General features: G+C 46.2%; 1 protein-coding gene across 2 annotated transcripts in view; it reads right to left on the bottom strand.

Annotated features, from left to right (window-relative positions):
* The window catches only part of arhgef49 (Rho guanine nucleotide exchange factor 49), a 38,444-nt gene extending 27,842 nt beyond the window's left edge, over positions 1 to 10,602 (bottom strand). Inside the window, exons 1-2 of one of the 2 annotated variants that reach the window (XM_078403284.1) lie at positions 10,500 to 10,602; positions 491 to 607 (exon numbers count right to left, since the gene is read on the bottom strand). The gene's annotated coding sequence lies outside the window, so the exon portion shown is untranslated. The remainder of the gene's footprint in view (positions 1 to 490; positions 608 to 10,499) is intronic. The other variant, XM_078403283.1, reaches the window with a different exon arrangement.
* Between the last annotated feature and the right edge of the window lie 3,914 nt (positions 10,603 to 14,516).

Genomic DNA, 14,516 nt, shown 5'->3' with positions numbered 1-14,516 from the left:
CCTCCCCCATTCCTTTCTCCTCATTCCCACACATCTCTCATCCCAAGTCACCCATTTTCCTTTCATTCTCCCCCACTTTCCCCTCTATGCTTATGCCCATATCCCTGGCTTTACATTTCACTCCTCTTATTCTCTCCTTATCTGAAAGCCTTTTGTCTCTCATGTACCTCTAGCCTTTGTCACTATATCCACTCATCAGTCAAACGAGCCCCCATCTCCCAAGTCATCTTGCTCCTATCCCCTCCTCCCATCCCCGACTCCCCAATTTCCTTTTTTATCTCTCCCCTGCCCGCCCCCCCTTTCCACTCCCTCCTGTCCCCTTCCATTAATATGTACCCCCTCCGGCAGTACATTTCACTCCTCCTCTCCTAGTCTGTTACCCTTTTGACTCCTTTTCACCTCTAGCCTTTGTCACATGCTCTGCCCATCCGCCAATCGCTCACCTCACTTGTATCCACCTATCACTTGCCAGGCTATATCCCACCCTTACCTCTTTTTTTCCAGCTTTCTCCCCGCAGTTCCGAATCATTGTTAGTCCATTCCCTCCACAGATGTTGGCTGACCCGCTAAGTTCCTGCAGCGCTTTTTATTTTTATCTGGCAGAAGGCTGCAAACAAGCAATTCCACTGGTGTAATATAAATCACCTGAATCTGCCGATTAGATTCTTGCTTATTACCCTCTACTGTTATCGCTGAAGGAGTACACAAATCACCAGGTGAAATTGAAATGCAAGTGAGGTAATATGAGGGAAATCCAAAGATGTTTCATAAAGACGTAAAAAAGGAAGAGGATTGCAGAGGAATGAGTCAGACCCATCAGAGACGCAAGAGATAATGTATGTGTGTAGGTGGTTCTTATGTGTTTGTCTCCACAAAGGAAAATGATACAGATGATACAGATATTGCAGTTAAGGAGGAGGTGTGTGATTTTTGGATAGGATAAACATAGTGGGAATCAGAATAATAAGGGGTTTAGGATCAGTGTAAGTAGACAAACTGCTAGAAATGTTAGCTCATCACAGAATCTTAAGAGAATCAAAGGAGGAGATAATTGGAGCTCTGAACGTTTTCCTATCCTCTCTGGCTACAAATGTCACAGAGAACTGGAGGATATATAATAAGAATAAAAAGGATAGACGGTGTTAACTATAGATTAAATGTGAATAAGAATAAAAAGAATAGACGGTGTTAACTATAGATTAAATGTGTAGGAAGGAACTGCCGATGCTGGTTTACACCGAAGATAGACACAGCGGAGCAGGCAGCATCTCTGGATAGAAGGAATGGTTGACGTTTCGGTTCAGTCTGAAGAAGGGTCTCAACGCTAAATGTCTAGGACCAGAGGGAACAGCCTCGGTATAAAAGAACAAACCTTTTAGAAAGGAAATGAGGAGGAATTTCTTTGGTCCGAGGGTGGTGAATCTGTGGAATTCATTGCCACAGACGGCTGTGGAGGTCATCATTGGGCATTTTTAAGGCGGAGATTGACAGATTCTTGATAAGTAAGGGTGTCAAGGATTATGGGGGTTAGTGCTAGATTTTTGATTTTCATGGAATTTATAATTGCAGGCTTAAATGTAGGACACATGATTAATAATTCTGACCAAACCAACCAGCACATCATAGAATGTAGGCTGATCTGAAATAATAGTTCATAAATTCACAAGATTTAGAAGCAGAATTAGGCCCTTTGGCCCATCGAGTATGCTCCGCCATTTGATCATGGCTGATCTACTTTTCCCTCTCAACCCCTTTCTCCTGCCTTCTCCCCATAACCTTTGAGATCCTTACTAATCAAGAATCTATCGAGTAGAAACAAAGAACTACAGATGCTGGTTTGTACCAAAGATAGGCACAAAGTGCTGGAGTAACTCCAGCGGGTCAGGCAGCATCTCTGGAGAAAAAGGATGTGTAACCTTTTGGGTCCGAACCCTTTTTTGGAATGAAAGTAGGGGGTGGGATGTGAAGAGGTACAGGCAAGAAAAGAGCAGGATCAATCAGGGCCAGCCACAAATGACTTCAGACAGGGTGTAGGTAAATCTATTGTTTGCTCGAGAACGTGTGATAGCGGGCGGCACAGTGGCGCAGCGGTAGAGTTGCTGCCTTACAGCGAATGCAGCCCGGAGACTCAGGTTCGATCCTGACTACGGGCGCCGTCTGTACGGAATTTGTACGTTCTCCCCGTGACTTGCGTGGGTTTTCTCCGAGATCTTCGGTTTCCTCCCACGCTCCAAAGACAAATGGCTGGGCAAATGTAAAAATTGTCCCTAGTGGGTGTAGGATAGTGTTAATGTGCGGGGATCGCCGAAGGGCCTGTTTCTGCTCTGTATCTCTAAATCTAAATCTAAATCTAAATCAAGAGAAACAATGTGGAGAACTGTGGAATTGGTAAAACGACAAGGGAAGAGAGGGAAGTATGAGATGAAGTTACTAAAGCAGTTTTTTAAACAAAGTTTTTTAAAGTGGGGATTGAACCTATGAATCTCCTCTTTGAAAATATCCAATGATTTGGCCTCCATCATCGTCTGTGGCAACGATTTCCACAGATTCACCACCCTCTGACTAAAGAAATTCCTCCTTTTCTCCATTCTAAAGGTACGTCCTTTCATTCTGAGGCTGTGCCCAGCAAGTTGTCACCTCAATCGTACTGAGCTCTGCATTTCCAAGGCAATAATTTAAAGAAAATACAAGCCTGAATCTGAAGAAGGACCCTGACTTGAAAAATGCTACCTATCCAAGGGGAAGCAAAGAACTGCAGATGCTGGTTGATACACAAGAGGACACACAATGCTGACAGAACTCAGCAAGTCAGGCAGAATATTTGGAAAACATGGATAGGTGACGTTTAGAAGGGTCTCAACCCAAAATGCATGTTCTCCAGAGACGCTGCCTGACCTGCTGAGTTACTCCAGCATTTTGTGTCATTTTATCACCTATCCATGTTGTCCAGAGATGCTGCCTGACCTACTGAGCCAAACCACCATTTGAAGTTCCTTGTGTTTACAAGAAACAAATGATGCCTGGTTTACAACTCCTGACAAGAATATCCCTACATATGAGCAAGCTCCCAGTATATTATTAAATTCAAAAGTCTACCATTTGTTTCAATGAACAGTAGAGCTAATTTTCTTTATCCAGTTTGAAGAAGGGTCTTAACCCGAAACGTCACCCATTCCTTCTTTCCAGAGATGCTGCCTGCCCCGCTGAGTTACTCCAGTTTTTGTGTCTATCTTCGGTTTAAACCAGCATCTGCAGTTCCTTTTTACAGTTTTAATAATTGTTCTTTCTTAACTGCCTTATGTGCTTTTGATGCCATTTATTATGATACTGTGAAGGTATGGTTGCCAATAACGTGATTTTTGTGTATGTTCAGTCAAAGACAACTTATAATTGTTCGTAAAAGTGGAACTCATTCATAAGTATCCTCAACATGGGGGCTTCGCAAGGATGCGTTCACAGCCCCCTTCTTTACTCCTTGTACACCCACAAATGTGCAGCCATGTCCAAATCTAATTCAATTTTCAAATTCGTAGACGACACCACCATTGTGGGCCGGATATTAAATAATGATGAGACAGAGTACAGGAAGGAGATTGAGTACCTCGTGTCCTGATGTTGAGACACAACCTTTCTCTCAATGTTATCAAGGCAAAGGAGACAGTGATAGACTTCAGGAAGCAAAGTGGTACACATACCCCAGTTTGCATTAACATGCCAAAGTGGAGATGGTTGAAAACTTCAAATTCCTAGGAGTCAATATCACCAACAACGTCTCCTGGACCACTCATATTAAAGCAACGACCAGGAAAGAACACCATTGCCTCCTTAGAAGGCTTAGGAAGTTTGGCATGTCCCCTACAACTCTCACCAACTTCTACAGTTGCACCTTAGAAAGCATTTTATCAGGATGCAACAGGGCTTGGTTTGGGAACAGCTCCATCTAAGACCGCAAGAAATTGCAGGGAATTGGGCATCATATCCCAGGCCATCACACAAAGCAATCTCCCTTCTATTGACTCAATTTATACCTCAAGCTGCCTCGGCAAGGCCAGCAGCATAATCAAGGACGAGTCACACCCTGGCCACTCCCTCTTCTCTCTTCCCATCAGACAACAGATATAGAAGTGTGAAAACGCACACCATCAAATAAGGGGACAGTTTCTTCCCAGCTGTTATCAGGCAACATAATCATCCTACCACAGCCAGAGAGCAGTGCTGAACTACTATATACCTCTTTGATGACCCTCGTTCTATCCGTGATCAGACTTTGCTGGCTTTACCTTGCACTAAACGTTATTCCCTGTTCATGTATCTTTACACTGTAAATTGATCAATTGTAATCATGTATTGTGTTTCTGCTAACTGGTTAACACGCAACAAAAAGCTTTTCACTGTACCTCAGTCAGTACACGTGACAATAAACTAAACTGAAACTGAAACTGATTCCGGTCTGGGGCGGCATAGTGACATAGCTGATAGAGCCACTCTCTCACACCACCAGAGACCCGGGTTCAATCCTGTCCTTGGATGCTGTCTGTGTGGAGTTCACACATTCTCGTGGCAATTTTACAGAGGGCCAATTAACCCGCACGTCTTTGGGATGGATGAGGAAACCGTGTGGAGTTCACACATTCTCCCTGTGACCGCATGGGTTTCGTCCGGGTGCTGCGGTTTCCTCATCCATCCCAAAGACGTGCGGGTTAATTGGCCCTCTGTAAAATTGTCACGAGTGTTTAGGGAGTGGGTGACAAAATGGGACAACATAGAACTCGTGTAAACAGATGATCAGTGGTCCGCGCAAACTTGGTGGGGGGGCCGAAGGGCCCGATTCCATGCAGCATCGCTAAACCAAATTAAACCAAAATCTGGTCAACATGGTGGGCCGAAAGGCCTGTTTCCCATGCTGAAACTTGCAATTTTTAAAAAAACTTAGCGACAGGGTAAATTGTCTTTGGTAAAGTAACTGTGAAAGTCGTATCGGAGCGGTGGGATTTGCTGACAGCGCAATATCACACCTCTACAGCTCTCAACCTGTCTAATTCACACTTTCTCACTCAATTCCCAGGGTAGCAACACTTTCCCCAATTCATGTATTTCGCATTAAGGCACCATCCATCTGTGACTCGATTAGCCCGCCTCGAATGCTCCAGGAACACAGCTCCTCGAGGTAAATTACAAGCTATTAATTGGTCCTTACCTGCAGCAGAGGCAAGAGCTCATTTAAATATATACAATTTGCATTTATATTGCAAGCTATTGCATCAATAATAGCTAGCTAACTCAAAAAATCTAATTCCAAATGCAATCAAAGCATTGATAACAGCAGGGACCAGTCTTCAAATTACTTCTATTGAATGTATTGATTCTTATGGCATTGATCAGTGTTGAAATCACTGCGATGTTACTGATGTTACTCAGCAGGGAATGCTGTGAAATCTCTTCTGCCTGGTTGAGCTATGAAATCTGCTTTCTCAACTCTTTTCTGAACACCCAGTGACTCTTTAGCCTTTAGACTTTGAGATACAGCGTAGAAACAGGCCCTTTGGTCTGCGCCGACCGGCAATCACCCCGTACACTAACACTATCCTACACACCAGTGACAATTTACAATTTTTACCAGGCAAATTAACCGACAAACCTGCAGGTCTTTAGAATGTGGGAGGAAACTGCAGCACCCGGTGAAAACTTGTCACAGGGAGAACGTAAAAACTCCATACAGTCAGCACCCATAGTCACGATCAAACAGGGTCTCTGATGCGACAAGGCAGCAACTCTACAGCTGCGCCACTGTGCTGTCCTAACTCCCCCTGCCTCCACCCACTTTGAAAACAACAATGTACTGCAGATATTTGCTTAGTCTTCCCACATGGCCTTCTGATTTCCCCTTTTTTTAGATCAATGATTATTTCTTTAAAAAAACAATTCTCAAAGTGTTGGAGCAACTCAGGAGGTCAGGCAGCATATCTGGAGAACATGGATAGGTGACGTTTCATGTCAGGATACCATTCTTCAGACTGACAATCAAGGAATCAAGAACCAGAGGACATAGGTTTAACGTGAGAGGAGAAAGATTCAATCCTCTACAGATGCGCTGTAGAAAGCATTTTTATCAGAATCTATCATAGCGTGGTTTAGGAACAGCTCCATCCAAGGCCACAAGAAATTGCATAAAATTGTGGAAGCAGCTCAGACCATCACACAAACCAACCTCCCTTCCATTGACTCCATCTGCACTTTAGACTGCCCCGGCAAGGTCACCAACATAATCAGGGACGAGTCTTACCCCGGTCACTCCCCTCTCCCATCAGGCAAAAGGTGCAGAGTGTGAAAACGCATATCTCCAGATTCAGGGACATTTTCTCCCCAGCTGTTGTCAAGCAACTGAACCTCCATTGAATTGAGGGACACAGACAGAGTAAATGGGAAGTATATTTCAGTTTACAGATACAATATATCTCTGTAAATTGTCCCTAGTGTATAGGATTGTGCTAGCGTACAGTGTGATTGATGGTCGGTGAAGACTCAGTGGGCCGAAAGGCCTTTTTTCACGCTGTTTCTCTGAAGGTAGATGGTTGAACAAAGGCCAGAGATGAAAAGACAGAAGATGTGAGACAAAATGATTGAAAAGCCGTGAATTGTGAAGCTAGAGGAGGGAATGTGGATGACAGTGGAGGGGGAGGGAGAAATAGGTATGAGAAACAGGTATTATCTTTGTCCTTTTCCATAGATATGTTTGATCTAACTGAATGAACCCTACCAAGCTAATACCCTGAATCAGAGAATGCATTAAGCAGAAAGCAATGCAGCTAAAGCAAGCATTGTTTATTTTTTTTAGGTTAGAGATCCAGCATGGAAACAGGCCTTTCGGCCCAACGAGACCACGCCGACCACTGATCACCCGTTCACATTAGTATTATGTTATGCCACTTTGTCATACACTCCCTACATATTAGAGGGAATTTACAGTGGCCAATTAACCGACAAACCCGCACGTCTTTGGGATGTGGGAGGAAACTGGAGCAGCACCCTGAGGAAACCCACGGGGTCACATGGAGAACGTGCAAACTCCACATTGACAGCACCCGAGTCTCAGGCGCCAAGAGGCAGCAGGTCTACCAGCTGCACCACTGTGCCGCCCATTTTAGAGTCATAGAGTCATACAGCATGGCAACAGGCACCCCGGCCCAACTAGCCCACACCGACCAACATGCCCCATCTACGCTAATCCCACCTGCCTGCATTTGGCCCATATCCTCCAAACCTACCCTATCCATTGTGAAATTGTTTTCACAATCTCCAGCATGTTTCTCATTTTAAACCAGAAGGCCAACGTGGATTTGAACACCGTTTGTTGCACTTGCACAAGTTTGTGCACAGTACTCCCTTCCCCTTCCTTTGCTGCATGTTATCTTTAGATGCACTTGCTCTCGCTGCCTGTGAAGATTCCCCCCCCCCCCCCCCCCCCCGGCGGCAGGGCAAGCCTACATTAAAGTCCACTGTTGCCGTGGAGATATTGACAAGCTGCTGAAGTTAATGTCACTTTGGGGAAGACACAAGGGAGAAAAGAGATAGCCGTCAAGAAATAGCTGAGAAAGCCGAAGGCAGATCCGTCCACACTGATGTCCCACCTGGGGATAGAGCCTCGGGTTTCGATGACAGAAGCTCTAGCGCGTAATTGTTCCGCGATTCCTTTGTGCTACTCCCAGTAAAAGGCTGATGTGAGCAGAGATTAAATGTCCACAATAATGGCCCTTGTGAGCCGAGATGCACTCTGTTTCACAAAGAAGGCCTTCGCAATGGGTGAGAGAACTAGCTTAAAGGTATGTGATTGTCAAGCCTGGCTTGCTTATCAAACTTCAATTAACACGGTAACAAGTGTTAAAAGTTATCTGACATAACCTAAAGGTATATATATTGTCTGGAGAATTCTCAAACTCTGGTGAGTAAGGTCGTCAAATATTACAGGGAGAAGGCAGGAGAATGGCATTGAAAGGGAAAAATAGGTCAGCATGATCGAATGGTGGAACAGACTTGATAAGCTGAATGGCGTAATTCTGCACCTATATAGAGTCAGAGTGATACAGTGTGGAAACAGGCCCTTCGGCCCAACTCGCCCACACTGGCCAACAATGTCCCAGCTACACTAGTCCCACCTGCCTGCGCTTGGTCCATATCCCTCCAAACCTGTCCAATCCGTGTACCTGTCCAACTGTTTCTTAAACAATGGGATAGTCCCATCCTCAACTACCTCCTCTGGCAGCTTGTTCCATACACCCACCACCCTTTGTGTGAAAAAGTTACCCCTCAGATTCCTATTATTTTTTTTTTCCCCTTCACCTTGAACCTATGTCCTCTGGTCCTCGATTCCTCTATTCTGGGCAAAATTCTGTGCATTTACCCGATCTGTTCTTCTCATGATTTTGTATACCTCTATAAGATTTCCCCTCATCCTCCTGCGCTCCATGGAATAGAGATGCAGCCTACTCAACCTCTCACAACCATCTGAAGAAGGGTCTCGACCCGAAACGTCACCCATTCCTTCTCTCCTGAGATGCTGCCTGCCCTGCTGAGTTACTCCAGCATTTTGTGAATAAATACCTTCGATTTGTACCAGCATCTGCAGTTATTTTCTTTCACTCTCTGCAAAACCACTAACTTTTGTATCATCAGCAAACTTGCTAATCTTGCCCTGTATGTTCCCATCCAAATCATTAATGTAGATGACAAACAGTAACTGGCCCAGAACCGAACCCTGAGGCACACCACTAGTTACAGGCATCCAGTCCGAGAAGCAACCTTCCACCATTACCATTTTGCTTGGGCAGCCTACAGCCCAGTGGTATGAACATTGACTTCTCCAACTTTAGATAGTTCCTCTGTCCCTCTCTTCCCCTCCCCTTTCCCAGTTCTCCCACTGTCTCCCTGTCTCCACCTATATCCTTTCTTTGTCCCGTCCCCGACATCAGTCTGAAGAAGGGTCTCGACCCGAAACGTCACCCATTCCCTCTCTCCTAGATACTGCCTGACCTGCTGAGTTACTCCAGCATTTTGTGATACCTTCGATTTGTACCAGCATCTGCAGTTATTTTCCTACACCATTACCCTCTGCTTCCTTCCATGGAGCCAATTTGCTATCCATTCAGCTATCTCTCCTTGGATCCCATGCGGCCTAACCTTCCAGAGCAGCCTACTATGCGGAACCTTGTCGAACACCTTACTGAAGTCCATGCACACAACATCTATAGAGGAGAAATACTCATTTAGGACCTTACCCATCTGCTGTGGATCCACACAGAGGTGACCACTTTGATTCCTGAGAGGTCCCACTCTCTGGTTACCTTTTTCCCCCTTATATATTTATAAAATCTTTTGGCATTGGCTGCCAGAGCTATCTCCTGGCCCCTTTTTGCCCTTCTGATTTCCTTTTTTAGTTGTCCCCTTAGTTCCTGAAACTCCTCCAGGGATGCACTTGATCCCAGCTTCCTATACCTGTCCCATGCATCCTTCTTGTTTTTGTCTAACATCTCAATTTCCCTCGTCAGCCAAGCTTCCTTACATTTGCCTGCTTTGCCCTTCACTCTAACAGGGACGTACACATCCTGAGCTTTCTTCAGATATGAGCAAGACTTTCCCTCATATGTTATGATCTTAGATATTGTGGACAGCTCTATTGTAATCATGTGTAGTCTTTCCGTTGACTGGATAGCAGCGACAAAGCTTTTCACTTTACTTGGTACATGTGACAATAAACAAAGCTAAGTGGTGTGTCACAGTGGCACAGCGGTAGAGTTGCTGCCTTACAGCACCAGCTGTCTGTATGGAGTTTGCACGTTCCCCCTGTGACAGTGTGGGTTTTCTCCGAGTACTCTGGTTTTATCCCACATTCCAAAGACGTGCAGGTTAATTGTCCCCAGTGTGTGGGATAGAACTAGTGTACATAGGGTGGCATTGGAGAGAGGGAGGGGATGGACACAGGGAGGGGATGAGAAAGGATTTGGTAGGAAGGAGATAGGGAGGGGTAAGATGTAGGTAGGAGGGAGGGAGGATGGAGAGAGGAGGTAGAAGGGAGGGCTGAGAGTGGAGATGGGAGGGAGGGATGAGGGTAGAGGAGGGAGGGATGAGGGTGGAAATGGGAGGGAGGGATGAGGGTGGAGATGGGAGGGATGAGGGTGGAAATGGGAGGGAGGAATGAGGGTGGAGATGGGAGGGAGAGAGGAGGTTAGAGATAGGGATGAGGGGGAGGGATGAGGGGGGAGGGATGAGGGTGGAGATAGGAGAGTGGGATGATGGAGAAGGGAGAGGGGGATAAGGGTGAAGATAGGAGGGAGTACAGAGGTAGGATCAACATAGCCACTCATCCCATAGTTATGGGGTGCATTATTGTGAAGTCCTTGTCCAGTATCAGTCACTGTTGTTCCTCTGTTGAACAATGCAGCCAGTATCACAATTACACCTTTAATGCAGCCACTGCTGGTATTTATAGCTCAGTCTGGCCTTACCTGAAATCAAAGACGGTGGTCGGCCAGGTGAGGAGTATTTGATTCCACATTCTCACAGCCGCATGGCCTTGGTCGGTCGCAGGATGCTGCCGGGCTGACCTACGGAGAAGCAGAGACCAAGAGCTGTTGGTGTATTTTGCTTCCTGCCTTTGAACGATGGAGTAACCCGAGCTGTGTTGTGCGCCGAAGGAGGAAGGGCCGGTGAAACATAGAGCGCTGAGCAGCAGACAGCAGGGAGTTGTTTGAGGCTGCTCCTGAATGTGGGCAAAGGGACAGGCCTGGATAGAGTGGACGTGGAGAGGATGTTTCCACTAGTGGGAGAGTCTAGAACCCGAGGTCACAGCCTCTGAATTAAAGGACGTTCCTTTCGGACTGGGATGAGGAGGAATTTCTCTAGTCAGAGGCTGGTGAATCTGTGGAATTTATTGCCACAGAAGGGTGTGAAGGCCAAGTCAATGGATATTTTTAAGGCAGAGATAGATAGAGTCTTGATTAGTACAGGTTACGGGGAGAAGGCAGGAGAATGGGGTGAGGAGGGAGAGATACTGTAGATCAACCATGATTGAATGGAGGAGTAGACTTAATGGGTCAAATGACCTAATTCTGCTCCTATCACCTATGAGCGTGTGATGTTATCAGAATTGGGCCAAAGCCAGGCAATACTTTCAGGAGTGGAAGAGTCTCGTCCCAAAATGTCACCTATTCCTTTTCTCCAGAGATGCTGCCAGAGACCCGCTGAGTTACTCCAGCATTTTGTGATACCTTGGCTGAGTTACTCCAGCATTTTGTGTCTATCTTCAGTGTAAACCAGCATCTGCAGTTCCTCCTTACACAGTGGAAGGGAGCTCACCTGCTCCCCTGGACATTGGGTCAAACAGCACGGGAACAAGGCCCTTTGGCCCAACTCGTCCATGCTGACCAAGTTGCCCCATTGGGCGGCACATTGGCGTCGTGGTAAACCTGCTGCCTTGCAGCGCCTGAGACCCGGGTTCGATCATGACTACGGGTGCTGCCTGTAGGCAGTTTGTATGTACTTAATCATCATACCCGTTGACAAGGGAGGTGCTGTGGTAGTCTGGCGTGCTGACCTCTACCGGACCGAGGCCAGACGACAACTCTCAGACACCTCTTCCTACCTATCCCTGGACCATGACCCCACCGACAAACACCAGACCTTTATCATCAGCATCATCACGGACCTCACCATCTCCGGCGATCTACCCTCCAATGCCCCCAAACTCATAGTTCCCCAGCCCCGCACGGCCCGATTCTACCTCCTACCCAAAATCCATAAACAGAACTGTCCCGGCAGACCCATTGTCTCTGCCTGCTCATGTCCCACCGAACCTATTTCCACCTACCTCGACTCCATCCTATCCCCCCTGGTTAAATCCCTCCTCACCTACGTCCAAGACACCTCACACGCTCTCCATCTCCTCGATAACTTCCGGTTCCCAAGCCCCCACTCCCTCATCTTTACCATGGATGTTCAGTCACTCTACACTTCCATCCCCCACAAGGATGGTCTCAAAGCCCTCCGTTTCTTCCTCGACCGTAGAACCAGCCAATCCCCATCTACCTATGTCCACTTGTATGTACTCCTTGTGACCACGTGGGTTTTCTCTGGGTGCTCGCCTTCCCTCCCACACTCTAAAGACGTACAGGTTTGTAGGTTAATTGGCTTCGGAATTTTTTTTTTTTTTATTGTCCCTGGTGTGTTGGATAGCGTTGGTATACAGGGTGTCGCCGGTCGGCACGAACTCGGTGGGCAGAAGGTAATGTTTCCACACTGTATCTCTAAAGTCTAAAGTCTAGAGCATTACTATGATTCTCAGATAATGATCCAGATCCTTCAGTTCCGTCTCCTTTTCTGTGAACAGGAACCACACCATTTTATTTTTATATTTCTGTTTTCACACTGCTAATAAAAGCTGTTTGCAGGGTTTTTTTCCGTCATCTGCCTCTGAGTCTGCATTAACTGCGGATTTTCTCCGGTACAGAACATCCATGTCTGACCAATCACCTTTCAAACCATGACAGATTTAACAGGAATCTGAGGGACAACTTTAGCACACAGGCGGTGGTGGGTGTATGCAACGAGATGCCAGAGGAGGTAGTCGAGGCAGTTTTTCTTCCCAACTAGAGAGCGGCCCTGACCTCCATCTACCTCGTTGGAGACCTTCGAACTTTCTTTATTCAGACTTTATCTTGCACTAAACATTATACCGTTTATCCTGTATCAGTAAACTGTGGACAGTTTGATTGTAACCATGTATGGTCTTTTCTCTGACTGGAGAGCATGCAACAAAAAAAGCTTTTCACTGTACCTCGGTACACGTGACAATAATAAACTAAACTAAACCTCACCGCACCACGAAAACAGCATTTAAAAGACATTTGGACAGGTACGAGGGTAGGAAAGGTTGAAAAGGATATGGGCCAAATACGGGCAGGTGGGACTAGTGTAGATGGGGCACTTTGGTCGGCATGGGAAAGTTGGGCGGAGGGGCCTGTTTCCGTGCTGTATGACTCTATGACCATTTGTTAATGAGTAGGAGGCACAGGAGGAGACTAGTTCCTCACCTACTTGTCCATTCCCAATCTGACATTCCTCAAATCTACCTACCTGCCCTTTTCCCCATAAGCCTGGATTCCAAAACTTTCTAGATCCGTTTATCTGCGTACTAAACCAACCAATCGTCATCAGGTGTGGGACTTGGGGGACCAACTTAGCTTGAGCTTTAGCTTTAAGGATATCATTTCAGATGTACTGAGGTACAGTGGAAAGCTTTGTTTTGTGTGCTATCCAATCAAATCAGATAATACTCTACATAAATACAATCAAGCCAATCTCAAGTACGTAGGTAGAGTGAAGAGACAGGAACAGAGTGCAGAATCTAGTTATAGTGTCATACAGTGTGGAAACAGACCCTTCGGCCCAACTTGCCTATGCCGATCAACATACCCCATCTACACTAGTCCCACCTGCCTGGGATTTGGGCCATATCACTCTAAACCCGTCCTATCCATGTAGCTGTCTAAATGTTTCCGAAAGATTGTGCTTCAACTACCTCCTCCGGCAGCTCGTTCCATATATCTACCAACCTTTGTGTAAAAAAGTTGCTCCTCTGGTTCCTATTACATCTTTCCCAGGCTCACCTTAAACCTATGTTCTCTGATTCTTGATTCCCCTACTCTGGGTAATAGACTCTATGCATTTACCCTATCTACTCCCCTTATGATCTTATACGCCTCTACAAGATTACCCCTCACCTTCCTGTGCTCCGAGGAATAGAATCCCAGCCTGCTCAACCTCTCCCTGTAGCTCATGCTCTAAACGTTATTCCCTTATGGATCTATACACTGTAAATGGATCGATTGTAATCATGTATTGTCTTTCTGCTGACTGGTTAGCACGCAACAAAAAGCTTTTCACTGTACCTCGTGAAAAGGTATTGTACCGCGTGACAATAAACTAAATTGATCTGAACTGAACAATGCCCTCGAGTCCTGGCAACATCCTCGTAAATCTGCTCCGCACCCTTTCCAGCTTGACAAAATCTCAGCATTGTGCTTTATAAGTCAGGGTGAGACTACTGGCAACGGAGTCATGAGTGACGTCAATGATAAGGATGATTTGGAGAAGCATTGAGCTAGATTTAATTTGACCTATACTTGCTTCCGTTAGTCATAGAGTGATACAGTGTGGAAACAGGCCCTTCAGCCCAACATGCCCGCACCAGCCAACATGTCCCAGCTACACTAGTCCCACATGCCCATGTTTGGCCCATATCCCTCAAACCTGTCCTATCCATCAAGTCTTCACGGGCGGCACGGTGGTGCAGCGGTAGAGTTGCTGCCTTACAGCGAATGCAGCGCCGGAGACTCAGGTTTGATCCTGACTACGGGTGCCGTCTGTACGGAGTTTGTACGTTCTCCCCGTGACCTGCGTGGGTTTTCTCCGAGATCTTCGGTTTCCTCCCACACTCCAAAGACGTACAGGTATGTAGGTTAATT

Source organism: Rhinoraja longicauda, chromosome 8 (genome assembly GCF_053455715.1).
Source record: "Rhinoraja longicauda isolate Sanriku21f chromosome 8, sRhiLon1.1, whole genome shotgun sequence".
NCBI lineage: Eukaryota > Metazoa > Chordata > Chondrichthyes > Rajiformes > Arhynchobatidae > Rhinoraja > Rhinoraja longicauda.
The sequence above is the reverse complement of the archived record's forward strand: the minus strand, read 5'-3'. Positions and strand labels throughout refer to the sequence as shown.